The sequence below is a fragment of the Cibotium barometz genome, chromosome 48 (genome assembly GCF_041138505.1).
Source record: "Cibotium barometz isolate CiBa-2024 chromosome 48, ASM4113850v1, whole genome shotgun sequence".
Taxonomy (NCBI): domain Eukaryota; kingdom Viridiplantae; phylum Streptophyta; class Polypodiopsida; order Cyatheales; family Cibotiaceae; genus Cibotium; species Cibotium barometz.
This window is the reverse complement of record NC_141093.1, coordinates 5,804,193-5,820,166: the sequence shown is the minus strand read 5'-3', so window position 1 is coordinate 5,820,166 and position 15,974 is coordinate 5,804,193. Positions and strand designations below refer to the sequence as shown.

The window sequence follows — 15,974 nt, the reverse complement described above, 5'->3', positions numbered from 1 at the left end:
ATCTGATATGCATATTGCTTTGCACTTTGTAGTAAAGCGTTTGCCATATCTGAAATGCACGCATCATACAAGCTAACCTTTTCCTTATATCCTTCACCACCAGCAAGCCAACTCCCATGTACACTTTCAAATAAGTTTGTTCGAGGGGTTTGTGCTAAATCCACCGAGCTTAAGACCACCTGCACACAAGAGGTTTCATACATGAATTCACAAAATTGACTCCAATGTAAATACATCCATACAACATATCATTTCTCCATAAAATTTCTCACCCTTGACATGAGGTTGTCCCAATGTGCTATTCGTACTTCCCACCAACTCATCCACGTATCCATTACTGATAGTTTTCCCTCATGAACATGTCCATTTCTCCACCACTCACGAATCTCTTTACTTTTTAAGAAAGCTAACTCCTTATTGGTTGCCAATCTCCATTCTTCACTCAAGTCAATATGGTGTTGTCGACTTTCTACCTTCACGCATTGTTTAGCATGCTTCATCAAACTTTGTTTCCAATGGAATAAGCACGTTCGCTCCCTATCCTCCATAATGTTGTGCAGACCCCCATTGAAAACGGTCCTAACTGCACACCAATTTGACCTTGCTTCATTAGCCATAAACCCATAGAAGTGTGCGGGTGCATAACCGCATTGCTCCATTGTGCTATTCAGCATTTCCCAAAATAGTACTTGGCTTTTTGTATCCTCCTCCTTCATTTCGCATGTGGCAATTGTCAACAGCTCTTGAACACTATAGGATTTTGGAGAGAATTTTTTTCAATCAGCTATCATTCAAGGTAAATGAAAGAAAGGAAAAAATAGAAGTACGTAGTCTCACCTTGGGTCGTAAACATGACAAGCCATTGTTGACCAACCAAAAACTCGATGAGTGTGATCAAACAAAACCCAGCACTTTGCCAAGTCACCTCCACTATCACACCGCATGCAATTCACCAAGTCCACGCCTGATGCTGGTCCTCGCAAAGACATCTTAAAGACATAACATTTATCATCAGGGCCACCTTGTCCTGGGAAACGGCTACCTTGTATAAATGAATAGCAAGATCTTCTCTGTATAAGAAGGATGCTATCAAAGCCCTCTCTTGCTGGCATCAATTTTCTTTTCTCCTAGGATACAATGCATCTAAACCTAAAAAAACATAATTTCACAACAATAAAGAGAGGACCGAATGTAGAAAAATACATCCAAATATAATTAAGTTACAGAATGAATACTCACCTCTGATTTTCCACAAGAGGACTCAACTCCTCCAAAAAATTACAGAGCTCATGATCCCCAATACTTGTAGGTAGCTCATCATTTTGATTCATCATGGAGAAAAACAGTATATCCTTCACAATATCCATCTGTATTTTTCGAGGACCTGCACTTCTCTGGGCTTTCAACACTTGAGAAACAAACATTTTCACGCGCTCCAACATTGACCTTGAAGTTCCTGGCTGAACTGGATGTTCATGCAGCCCAGTGTGGAGCATCATTCTTGTAATAGTTGTGTCACGAAGTATTACATAATACACAACACATCTACACACTTACACGCAACAAAAGTGACAAACTATTTTAGTTTTCTCATCCTTTGTTAGATGTCCATGAAATAAGGTGTTGTTATACCTTTTATTGTTCAAGTAAAAAGCACAGTTGAGCTTATGGCACTCCAAAGTACCAACACAATAGCTAATACGCAAGGTACAACTTACAGACATGTTTGATGTTACTGGACGTGTCCATAGGTGACCATCATATTTTTGCTCCATTCCATCCATATTTCCTATTTTGCCATATGTTGGTGGAAACTCTAGGATGGAATCACCATCATAATGTCTTGGCACCTCCTGGACTTGGATGACTCGAGTAACTTTTTCCAACAATGAACGTAGAAGAGAAGGTTGCTCCTTCTTTTACGAAGAACTGAAAGTATACTCTCTGAAGAAGCAATACATTTATCTTCAGAGATATTGTGCTTCGAACCTTTTGGATTGCTTGTGCCTTCACCTGGTTTGCAAAACAGTTGTTGAGCCATTCAAGTCACTCTCAGAGAAGGAGCTCGAGATATGAACATGGGTGTTTTGTGTCCCTAATTCTTTCTCCACTAAGGTCTCCAAATGTCGGACATCTTGGGCAATGTCATTAGCACTAGAATCAAGACTATCAACAGCACAGAGAGGACTACATTTGTAGCATATATGTTTTACTTCGAGTAATATCTACAAGGTAGTTTTTATTGCCCTCCATGTCATAATGAGCGATGATTTCCTGTAGGCTTCCATTGGTCCTAGTAGCTTTCACTCCAGAAAGGGCGTGTGATGAAGGCAGAAACCCTTGTAGATATCCATGGCAGCCATCAAGCTCCCACTCAAAGGTGACAGTGTGCTCCATAGGGAAGGCAATATGAAGATGTAGAAAGGAAAGGAGAGACGAAAATGTGAAATGAAAATATAAAAACGAAGGAACAGGTGGACTTTATAAAACAAAAATAGAAGATCAGGTATCTAGGCCGAATCAATCATTGTCAGGTAAGGCGGCTGAAATGATAAAACAAGGTGGAGCAATCACGATTGAGAATGAAGGCGGATGAAATGATAAAACAAGGTGGAGCAATCACGATTGAGAATGGTCACGATAAAAAAAAATTTATAAAAAATATACAAATATATATGTATCTACAAATATATAAAAAAATATACAAATATATGTATCTTTTTATATTAGTTTTTTATATGTAACCTTTAAAATGAAAATAATATGTAACTGTCTATAGGCCCTATTTAAATAGTAGACGATTATTTATCTCCTATATGTATCTACATATGTACCCACAAAGGAAACAACCTTCCAAGACAAAGACCCAACCATCTTGACCACAAATAGAACTAGTGCTAAGCCTCATGAACTAGTGCTAAGCCTCTCGATAAAGAAGAAACACGAAACAATACCTTCCAAGTCAAAGACCCAACCACCTTGAATGAAATGGGTACTTTTGGATTTTCTACCTACCCGGCTTAGAATTGGAACACTACTATAGCCTTGAAAGGAGGGTATCCTTTAGACAAAGCGTATAGAAAGGGTAGTAAAAAGTTAACCCTTACAAGGTCGCTTTTTGGAAAAAATGGTAGCCGTCTCCTTAACGAGTCTTTATGTCAAAAATGGTGGTTTAATCATCTCTAAATGGAAACCCTCTCAACAAAGTGATCTAGCACTTAACCAATTTATCACAACACAACACGGTTCCTTTTATGGCTAATAGCCACAACCGTTGTGGTCCACAACAGGAGCACACAATGAAGATGTACGTACACATGAGACAAACAAGATTCTTTTAAGATGGTTTCTCTTTATTATTCACATTACAAACCAAAAAGAAATTACTTCCCTTTTAAGGTGGTTTCTCTTTATCATTCACAATTGCTGTTAGGTGCCTAGGAGACAATTATAAACCAAAAAGAAACTTCTCTTCTATTTGTCGATCGACTATTAAGATTTGGGGATAAATATGAAACGCCTCTCTCTAGTGGAGGGCTGTGATAAAAGACCCCCCTTTTTGGTGGTTATCCCTGCCTTACACGATTCCTTTGGATTTTTCAAGGGAAATACCATTGGATAGAGAGAGACAGAAGGTGCTTGATATTTATCTCGATGTCCTGCCCCATCATCCAGTACTTTGAGGACCACCATAAAGAGAATGTGGGGGGGATAGAGAGCTTGAGTTCCTTGCACTACCAATCCTCTTTTCTGCTTCTTTGGAAATCAACAATAGTCCCCAGTAAAGGCTTGTACACTCTCTTTGTGAGGGGGAGGAGGCAGCAGCATTGGAGGTGGAGGGCAAGGTGGATGGAGATGGAGGTGGAGGTAGAGGTGGAGGTGGAGGTGGAGGCGGTCCAGGTAGGTGTGATCTCCTCCCTTGCCCCCCGTTGGACTGCTTGCCCCCCGTTGCACTGGCCAGTCATCCAGGCACCCCCGACAGAGCCATCCCCCAGCTCTGTCGGGTGCCTGGACCGGCCGGAGCAACGGGGGGCAAGGGGGGAGATGTATATATATATGTATATGTAAACCTTCCTACCTATACATACATATAAATATATATAAACTATCCATATGCATATACATATTAGATACATATACATACATATATATGTACATATACATATGCATACATAAATACATACCTACATACATACACTAAATACATACCTACATACCTACATACATACACTAAATTATATACTAAATTCCTACATACATAATGTTACATTTAAGATTTGGCATGTTAGATTTTAAAGAAACATTGTTAAGTTTTAAAGTTTATTTTGGGATTTTTTAGAAAATGCAAAGGAGATGCTGTCCAAATTTTTTACAAATTTGTACAGACATACAACATACGTACATACATAGTTCATGTTACATTTAAGGTTTGGCATATCAAATTTTAAAGAAACGTTGTTAAGTTTTGATATATGCATACCTACATACATATACATATAAATAGATACATCATATACCTACATACATCTACATACACATACATATACATAGATACATACATACATATGCATATACACATACATATACATGTACATATACATATACATATACATATACATATACATATACATATACATAGATACATATACATATGTTATATATATATATATATATATATATATATATATATATATATATATATATATATATATATACATACATATATACACATATACACATATACATACATATATATATATACATACATATACACATATACATACATATATATATACATGCATATAAACATACATACATAAACCTACCTACATATATATATACATGCATATAAACCTACATACATATACATATACAAAAAGGTCTGGGGATTTCTACCTTTTTACTAAATTTTCTTGATCTATTTCTTGAAGAATTTAAGAATTACCAATCTGAGCTTGAAAGAGAGCCCCAACTCAAGAAGACTCTAGAATACCTTCCCCGCAGCCAACAAAATTGACCCAGTCTCTAGTAGTTGGATCCTCACGTGTGGCCCCAAAACCATCCACACCACTGTCCTGAGTGCCACAATCACACCAAGAGAATACATCTAGATCGTCTCAAGTGCAACGTGAGAGGCGAACAAAGAGACGTCTTGACATTATGCATGATGTTCAAGAGGGAGACCCCACAAATGAAGATCAAGAGAGAGACCCTCCAGAGCATCTTCAAGAGAGGGGGAGGTGTCAGGAAAACGTGACATCATGGACAAGACCAGTAAGAGTACTTTCCATCGTAAATTTATTTTGAGAAGTGTGTGCTTTTGAAATGCATCTCATTTTTTGTCTTGTTTACTTGCGGGTGTGAGAGATGTTCTTCACACATATTGCTGGTAGACGTCCACACTCTTTCGGAGGGCTCAGATAGGTAAAAAGAATAATTTCACCATATAATTAGTTTTCCAAGTTATACTTACCAAAACCAAACATCATAAATCTTTTTTGTAGTGTGGAAGAATTCTTAATGAAGATTCCCAAGGCTCTATCTCATAGAGGTGCTCCCTCAGATACAGTGGCTCGCCTCGTATGGGCTGACTTTCCTACAGGTTTATAGGTTGTTGATGTAGATACAGATGGGTGTCCCTCATGGAATCAAGTTTCTTCATAATTGATACGTGCCACACTCAGTTTTGTTGGTTTGTTTGTGGTGGTTGAGATGAGGGTTGGTTTGTGTGTTTGAGTCTAATGGATCAACTTCCTAAAATATATTCCATGGGAAAGAAAGTTGGATTGGTCATGCATCGAACAATGTCTGTTCATGTGGAATCAAGTTATTTATATGAGAATGGAGAATGGGTAAGTCATAATCTCTCAAATATTTCCCTTTATGTATACATGTTATGTGGTATGGATATCCAAACATAATATTTTCTCGTTATGGTAGGTGGATACATTGGCGCTTAGTATGTTCTATCGAGTAAATTGCCATGTCCCTATTATTGATCGTGAGGCTGGGCAAAATGTTTCAAAGTAGTTATTCAACGCTCAACAAAATTTCATTTTTGAGAAGAATAAGAAGCATCCATTCCAATGCACGATGGTCTTGGAGCGCTACATTCGAGGTGGTGCAGAAAGATCTCCTATGTTCTTTAGGTGAGACAATTTTCATTCTGTTCATTTTCATAGCTACTTTTTCAAAATACTTAGATGCACGTTTATGATTGCATTTCATTGTAGGTGGCTAGTGGAGACCTTCTCAAGTGAAGGAGATGGTGTCTTGGACGTTTTTGCGGGATGTGGAGGCTTGGGACGTGCATGCCAAGAGTTAAAAAGGCACTATATGGGGATAGAGAATGACATGGAGGTAGCCAAAGCATGTCTGGGAGATTTCTCATTAGGTCGGGATGACACGTAGAAGAATGCTATAATTTGTGGATCAAAAGACTTTGTAATCGAGATTGTCATGGTTTGGAAGTTTAAAGATCGATATATACATTTTTGATCTTTAAAAGATTGTGTTATATATTTAAGTAAGTAAGAAAGTATGTATGTAATGTATGTATATATGTTAGTGTTGCGTAGGTAGCTCTTGTATGTATGTATGTATGTATATGTATATATACGAGGTGTATGAATTTAGGTAGATATATGTATATATATATATAATTATATCAATAAGTATGATGTGGATCAAAAGACTTTATAATCGAGATTTTCATGGTGGTTTGGAACTTTAAAGATCGGTATATACATTTTTTATCTTAAAAGGATTGTTTTTTATATTTAAGTAAGTAAGAAAGTATGTATGTATGTATGTATGTATATATGTTAGTATGTAGGTAGCTCTTGCATGTATGTATGTATATGTATATTTTGTATGTGTATATGTATGAGGTGCATGAATTTAGATAGGTATATGTATATATGTAATTATATCAATAAGTATGATGTGGATCAAAAGACTTTGTAATTAATATTTTTATGGGACTAGATCTTTAAAAGATTGAAATTTATATTGTTGATCTTTCAAAAGCTTGTTATTTATATGTAAGTAAGTTCTTGGTCCTTTACAAAGCTCATAGTAAGTTCTTGGTCCTTTGCAAAGCTCGGACTACTTGTTCATCGCTCCAAAAAGCTCGGCAAAAAAAGCTCGCAAAAAAATCTCCCGTGTAAGTGTGGGGCCTATCCCCCAGGCGGGTCATCAGTGTCCACCGCCTCACTAGATGAGCTCGATATCTCAACACTATGGAGACAAACTCCCCTTGCAAATAAGATGGAGAGAGCGTTGCTTACTATGCGCATGAACTCACAACCAACTTGCACAAATACCCCAGAAGGTGATAACACACAAAAACCTTACAGTAGAGAGCAGCTCCAAACACACACTCAAATGAAAAAAAAGTGTAAAATAAGGGAGGAGGAGAAGGAGCACGTTGTAACCTACCATAAAAATTTTGAACTCTTCTTGGCGGAGATGGTGGCTTTGCGAATCTACATGGAGATGGTAGCTCTACGAGAAATTCGTTTATTTTGGCCTTACTATATTTTATAGCCTTATATGTGAGGGGAGGCTTAAAAACTTGATACGTGGCAACTCAAGAAGTCAACCCATTTTCTCCTTTTATATATCGTAATGAGAAGAGGAAGGGGGTGTAATGAGTGTGTCAAAGTACAAGAAGCTTATACATTAGGGTGGTATCAATTTCATCATGTGAATTTGTTTGGTTATTAATTTTTCCATTTATGATCAGATTTTGTTGTAAATTATACTTGATAATCCAAAGGTACAATAAGATTTCTATACCTAATACTCCAAAGGTACAATAAGATTTCTATACCTAATACTCCATAACTGGTAAAGGCCCAACACCCATGCGGGTAGAGATCAAGGATTGCCCTCCTCTCTAAGATTACCAAGCCCACTATAGTGCCCCAAGCAATGGAAAATGGCTTTCAGAGAGATTAGAAAGTATCAAAAGTCTATGGAGTTACTTTTCAAGATTCCACCCTTTCAAGGGTTATATGTGAAATTTCCCACTACTACAAATTTGATGTACATCTATGGAAGCCTTCCATATGGTGTTTTTAAGGATACAAACCTATTATCTATCCATGCCAAATCACATAATTCCAAACTAGGATCCCACGATTGTTGTCGTGTAGGATAAATTGTGATTGAAGTTCCAGATCAACTAATTGGTGTCAATTGGTGATGATGTGGCACAATTAAGGATCGTAGAGGGATGAAGGATAGTGTAACATTATAGGGTAGTGATGTGTGTGAACACACTTATAGGACTGTCGGGGCACTTTTTCCCTCACTAGGAGGTTTTTTTCTCCATGCGTATGTACACCCTCTTATCTACTCATTTTAGGGTGTGTACTTAGCTTTTGTATCTGGCACACATTTGTTTATTCTAATCCAGTGAGTTTGTGTGCTCTCAAGCTTCTCTATCTTGTGTGTGTGCATTGTTGCAACCCTAATCCTAATTCCAACAATTGATATCAGAGCTATCTTCCTTGACACTTGATCTAATAGTCTGCCTCCCTCCTCTCACGACCCTGTTTTTCTATCTCCGATTGAGATACCCTCTTAGGAGAAGAAGGCATATACTGTAGAGTGAGGTATACAAAGTACACAGCATTTTTGGGGTCTGTGGCATGATTTGGGCACCGTAGCAAGGTTTCTGCAACCCTAATCCTAATTCCAACAATTGATATTAGAGCTATCTTCCTTGACACTTGATGTAATAATTTGCCTCCCTCATCCACGACCCTGTTTTTCTGTCTTTGATTGAGATACCCTCTTAGGAGAAGAAGGTATATACTGCAGAGTGATGTATACAAAGTACATAGCATTTTTGGGGTCTGCGGGGTGATTTGGGCACCATAAGGTTTTTGCAAACGTTTTGGAGAGGCATCATTTTGGATTGGTTCTACTCAATTTTGGGTGTTTGGGTTGTGTAGCGGCAAAGATTTGGTGTGCGCGGCAGCATCTACAGTGTCTTCAACAACATGACCATCATACTTTCATCAATAACACTCTATTCTCTACTCTACGTTATTTTTCATACACTTTGTAGGTGATTCAGTCCATTGGCAACCATCCAAGTTTGCATTCAGTGAATACTAAGTACTTGCAGTGTCTTGAAAGATTTTTCATTTGGTAGAAAGTCAAGACTGGCAATAGTGATGTATTCAACATGTTGTCTGCTTAAGGACAAACTTGATGGGACTAACTACCCATGGGAGGAGGGAGGACAGAGCACTGCTTCCTTAGAGACGAACTCCCCTTTGCAAATATAATTGAGATAGTGCTGTCACACAAGCACAAAGATTAATATCTTAATAGAGAGAGAGAGAGAGAGAGAGAGAGAGAGAGGGCTCACCAAAAAACTGAAGAGCATTGCGTACTATATAGAGACAAACTCCCCTTGCAAATAAGATGGAGAGAGTGTTGCTTACTATGGGCGTGAACTAACAACCAACTTGCACAAATAGCCCAGCAGGTGATAACACACAAAAACCTTATAGTAGAGAGCAGCTCCAAACACACACTCAAATGAAAAAAAAGTGCAAAATAAGGGAGGAGGAGAAGGAGCACGTTGTAACCTACCATAAAAAATTTGAACTCTTCCTGGAGGAGATGGTGGCTCTGCGAGTCTACATGGAGATGGCAGCTCTATGAGAAATTCGTTTATTTTGGCCTTACTATATTTTATAGCCTTATACGTGAGGGGAGGCTTAAAAACTTGACACATGGTAACTCAAGAAGTCAACCCATTTTCTCCTTTTATATATGGTAAGAAGAGGAAGGGTGTGTTTTCATTTTACTTTCTAACAAAGACAGAAATGTTCATCGTTCCTCTAATGAGTGTGTCAAAGTACAAGAAGCTTATACATTAGGGTGGTACCAATTTCATCATGTGAATTTGTCTGGCTATTAATGTTTGCATTTATGATCAGATTTTGTTGTAAATTATACTTGATAATCCAAAGGTAAAATGAGATTTCTATACCTATTTCTCCATAACTAGTAAAGGCCCAACACCCATGTGGGTAGAGATCAAGGATTTCCCCCCTCTCTAAGATTACCAAGCCCACTATAGTGCCCCAAGCAATCAAAAATGGCTTTCGGAGAGATTAGAAAGTATCAAGAATCTATAGAGTTGCTTTTCAAGATTGCACAGGATTATATGTGAAATTTCCCACTACTACAAATTTGATGTACATCTATGGAAGCCTTCCATATGTTGTTTTTAAGGATACAAACCTATTATCTATCCATGCCAAATCACACAATTCCAAACTAGGATCCCACGATTGTTGTCGTGTAGGATAAATTGTGATTGAAGTTCCAGGTCAACTAATTGGTGCCAATTGGTGATGATGTGGCACAATTGAGGATGGTTAGAGAGATAAAGGATAGTGTAACATTATAGGGTAGTGATGTGTGTGAACACACTTAGGACCGCCGGGGCACTTTTTCCCTCACTAGGAGGTTTTTTTCCCCATGCGTGTGTACACCCTCTTATCTACTCATTTTGGGGTGTGTACTTATCTTTTCTATCTGGCACACATTTGTTTATTCTAATCCAGTGAGTTTGTGTGCTCTCAAGCTTCTCTATCTTGTGTGTGTGCATTGTTGCAACCCTAACCCTAATTCTAACAATTGATATCAGAGCTATCTTCCTTGACACTTGATCTAATAGTCTGCCTCCCTCCTCACGACCCTGTTTTTCTATCTCCAATTGAGATACCCTCTTAGGAGAAGAAGGCATATACTGTAGAGTGAGGTATACAAAGTACACAACATTTTTGGGGTCTGCGGCGTGATTTGGGCACCGCAGCAAGGTTTCTGCAAACGTTCTAGAGAGGCGTCATTTTAGATTGGTTTTGCTCGATTTTGGGTATTTGGGTTGTGTAATGGCGGCAAAGATTTGGTGTGCAGCAGCATCTATAGTGTCTTCAACAACATAGACCATCATACTTTCGCCACCAGTAACACTCTATTCTCTACTCTATGTTATTTTTTATACACTTTGCAGGTGATTCAGTCAGTTGGCAACCATCCAAGGTTGCATTCAGTGAATACTGAGTACTTGTGTTGAAAGATTTTTCATTTAGTAGAAAGTGTGTTGCATTCAGTGAATACTGAGAGTACTTGTAGTGTGTTGAAAGATTTTTCATTTAGTAGAAAGTCAAGGCTGGCAGCAGTGATGTATTCCACATGTTGTCTGCTAAAAGGACAAACTTGATGGGACTAACTACTCATGGGGGGAGGGAGGACAGAGCACTGCTTCCTTAGAGACAAACTCCCCTTGCAGATATAATGGAGAGAGTGCTGCAACTCACAACCTGCACAAGCACAAAGATTAATATTTGAATAGAGAGAGAGAGAGAGAGAGGGCTCACCCAAAAACTGAAGAGCACTGCTTACTATGGAGACAAACTCCCCTTGCAAATAAGATGGAGAGAGCGTTGCTTACTATGCGAATGAACTCACACAACCAACTTGCACAAATACCCGAGTAGGTGATAACACACAAAAACCTTATAGTAGAGAGCAGCTCCAAACACACACTCACATGAAAAAAAAAGTGCAAAATAAGGGAGGAGGAGAAGGAGCACGTTGTAACCTCTACCATAAAAAATTTGAACTCTTCCTGGAGGAGATGGTGGCTCTGCGAATCTACATGGAGATGGCAACTCTACGAGAAATTCATATATTTTGGCCTTACTATATTTTATAGCCTTATATGTGAGGGGAGGCTTAAAAACTTGGCACGTGGCAACTCAAGAAGTCAACCCATTTTCTCCTTTTATATATGGTAAGAAGAGGAAGCGGGTTTTTGCATTTTACTTTCTAAAACAAAGACAGAAATTTTCACCCGTTCTAATGAGTGTGTCAGAGTACAAGAAGCTTATACAGTAGGGTGGTACCAATTTCATCATGTGAATTTGTCTGGCTATTAATGTTTGCATTTATGATCAGATTTTGCTGTCAATTATACTTGATAATCCAAAGGTACAATGAGATTTCTATACCTAATACTCCATAACTGGTAAAGGCCCAACACCCATGTGGGTAGAGATCAAGGATTGCCCCCCTCTCTAAGATTACCAAGCCCATTATAGGGCCCCAAGAAATGGGAAATGGATTTCAGAGAGATTAGAAAGTATCAAGAGTCTATAGAGTTGCTTTTCAAGATTGCACAGGGTTATATGTGAAATTTCCCACTACTACAAATTTGATGTACTGTGACGTGAAAAATTGATATCTTTCATTGTCAATTTTGTGCATATTTTGATGGTTTCGCAATGGTAATAAGGTGGAAGCTTGTCCAAGAAGATTGCGACGCCCACAATGGAATAACGGCGTGGTGATGCGGCGGCTTGGTGGCTACCCTGATATAACAACATTCTATCTTCAAATATAATGGTTTTACTTGATTTAGGGTGCACACATTGTAAATGCCACAAGTATGCTTGATAAATACTTTGGTATGGTAGATACGCTAGTGATGTGGAAAATAAAAGTGGGCCTTTATGCTCACATGGATTTTTATTGTATTATTAATATGGTATTCACCATAAGGCTACAAGTTGGGGAGTGTGGAAGGCATGTGGAGGAGTGTGTGTAGGTGCATAATTGGGAAAGATTCTTCTAGAATGCCTACATGGAAGAGGAGAATTCTGCCATGTGTAAGTGGGATCTCCACCTACATGCCACTTAGGCTTGGCTATTATCTTATCACACTCTCAAAGTCAAAAAGTCTTCAATTTAATAATCAATAGAAGACTTAGCCTAAGAGGACAATTGATGGTGATATCTACCCTTATGTCACTGAAGGGTTGAAGATTTTTATGTTGTAATTTGTAACAATGGAAGAGAGGGTGATTCTCCACCTATAAAAGGAGCCCTCCTCTCCCTTTCAAATCAAGGAATGAGCCTCCTCAATTGAGTATTTTGTGTCATTGCCATTCTCTTATCTTTCAAACCCTTATTCAAACACTCTTTTTACATGTGAATATCTCGTTTAGCATTAGCTCCTCATGCTTAACCCAATTTTGGACCTCTTTGATGATTCATGATAAGTGGGATAAGGAGTTATTATCTTGGTGGGCCTGTGACTTCTCAAGGCAGCCCTTGCCTTATTGCCGCCCTCCTTTGGAGGTACCAATGGTTTTAGCGGTAATGAGCATGTGGAAAGACTTTGGGGACCATAGGTAAATCTTTATGATTGTCCGATGAGCAATGTTAATCCTTACCCTCTAGCTTGAATCATGAAGGAGATGAAAGGCAAGAGGCTATGTGAAAATTGAGGTTTCATGCAAAGAGAGGGAAGTGCAGTTTTTGTGGTCCAATACCCAATTTTCAACCGGTGCAAGTTTGATGCGATAGGGAGAGTTGGTAGAAGACAACTTTAAATCAACATCTTTCATTGTTTTTTCACTCATGACATTGATTGATGCACCTCCATCAATGTATGCATTAGAAATTGTCTGCCCCTCAATGATGACATCAATCACAGGCACGTCATCTCCTACATCAATATCCATCTTTTGAACCATAGGAGTCCCATTATCCCTCTTCTTCTTTTTCTTAGATTCCCTTGTGCTAGCCAGCTTACCCCATTCCTTTCTAAGCTTTGGAGAGAGTGCCAAAAGCTGCCCAAATGTGATTTGTGCTGTTTTCTCCCTAAGATCTGTCAAGAGGTCATAACTAAGAGATCCTTGTTCAAGAGGAAAGTCAGATTGTCCAATTTTTCTCCTAGATGACTTCTTCTTCTTCTTATTTTTCTCCTCTTCTTCAGATTTATCTTCTTGTTCTTCTTCTTGACTCCTAGTTTTACGACCCCCTTTTTGCCATTAATGGCATCAATGTTTCCTCTTCTTCTTCTGAGCATGTTTCCTCTAAAAGTGCTAAACTTTTATCCTCACTTTTTCTCAACTTTGGACACTCAGTAGTATGATAGTGCCCCTTCTCTTGACATTCATAGCATGTGACACTACTTCTATCCCTAGGTTTATCCTCAGCTCGTGGAACCGTAGGTTGCATTGACTAAGTGTAACTTCAAATCAGCAAATTCTGCCATAAGTTGTGCAATGTTATGATCCAAGGATGGAGCTTATACCTGAGATGTTGAGGCTATCTCTACTCGTGGTGGGGTTGGCACACTTGGAGAAGATTGGAATGTGGACTCAATATGAAGAGTGGCCTCCTTCTTCAAAGCAATACGAAGGGCCTCTTTAAAACTAGTGGGATCTTTGCTAAGAACTTTTCCATGCAAGTGGGGATTCAAAGCCCTGATAAACTTACTCATCTTAAGGTGCTCCATTGCTAAAGAACTCTTTAAATCTTCCATAGAAGGTGAAGAAGAAGAAGCAACAACATATAAAGCAGCTTGTTGATATTTGATGAATAAGGCTTCATACCTCACTGAAAAGGCAGAAACTGACTCTCCTTCCTTTTGGAAAATTTGATCCAATTGCAATAGTAAAGCATTTGGCGACTCCACTGTCCCAAATCTCTCCTTCATTGCTTTGGTCAACCTTTCCCAATCATTCTTGGACTCCTCTGGCAAAGCCTCATGCTAAGTTAAGGCCACACCCTCCAAGAAATCTGGAAGTATTTCTGCCCTCTCCTTCATAGACCAACCCGTCAAGCGGCATGCTCGGTTAAACTCTCGGAGATAACTCCCCGGGTCTTCTCCTTCCGATCCTCGGAACACCGGAATGTTGAACATCTTGCACCAAAAGATGAGTAGCAACAAGGGAAATTTGTTTATTTCAAAATAACTTTCCTTTGATCATGCGGGACCTTGAGGTTAAAATAGAATAATTCTAAGTAAAACCTGCCCGTCTCCACCAAAAGATGTGACATGAAGTTGGGGTTTGGACTTCGGTCACTTCTTAGAATCAAAACACACTTGTATAAAACCTCACAGCCTCCTCACCTCCCTTTCTCTCCCTAGGATAAGATAAAGATATACACATCAAAGGTGAGATCATAATTCATGGAAGGGAAGATGAAAGGCTCCGGAGAAGCAAGAATTTCAGCCAGTCTTGCAGCTCCAAACAAGAGGGCGATTCTTTGCTGGAAGAAAATCTTCCGACTCAGGATTATGTGAACGGAAACATACGGAGAATATTGGTAAGGTTCATCCGTTTGAATTGGACGATTTGGTCGGAACATATTAAAGCAAATGAATATAGCAATCACTTACAAGAGGATAAGACACATGGGATTGGCCTTTTGATAAGAGATTAGGAGGAATTAATCATGATTAAGAAGAAATAATGGTCAAAAGTCTATAAAAACAGAGATACACAGAGAATTACAATTTTAAATCCATATAGGCTGTATAAAAGAGGATTACATAGATGCGTAGAGCTTGAAGAGAGCTTCGTGTCCATATAAAAACTTTCAAAAACGGACAACCGAGCGAAAAGTTATGAGCATTTTACTACAAGACTATAAAACTACCAAAATTCGCCTAAAAATTAGCAACTTTGGGAGTGATCATCAATGAAGTAAGGGACTAAGAAATTAGTTACATAAGTGGAAAGAGCATAGAAAGAGCTTCCTAGCCATATGATCAATTTTAGAAATCAATACCCGAGTGATGAGAATAAGAAGGTCCACTACAACATCAAGAGTCGTCGCAAGAAAGTGGTAAGAGGTGAACCTTCAACTTCCGAAAGTTCAGAGTCAGAGTCATCCGATGAAGAGGAGACAAGTGGTAGCTCCGAGGATTCCATCTCAGAAGGAGAGGTGGAGGGAGTTGCATTTGGTCTTTCCCTGGGAAGGGATCGAGGGGATGCTGAAGACAATGGAGCCTTGGAAGGGGAAGCTTCTTCAACCATGTGCAAGAAAGGAGATGTGGACCTCACTAGTCTTCACCAACAGAATGAACTTCTTCTTGATGAGTCCATAGCAGGTACTGAAAGGGAGGATTACTTAAAAATGTTGGA

At 38.8% G+C, this 15,974-nt stretch overlaps 1 long non-coding RNA gene across 1 annotated transcript; it reads left to right on the top strand.

The window, feature by feature from the left end:
* Window positions 1-5,945: 5,945 nt before the first annotated feature.
* Window positions 5,946-6,447, top strand: LOC147610743 (uncharacterized). Its single transcript, XR_015263852.1, has 2 exons — window positions 5,946-6,149; window positions 6,234-6,447. It is a non-coding gene; the product is annotated as an uncharacterized LOC147610743 (long non-coding RNA).
* The last annotated feature ends 9,527 nt before the right edge of the window (window positions 6,448-15,974 follow it).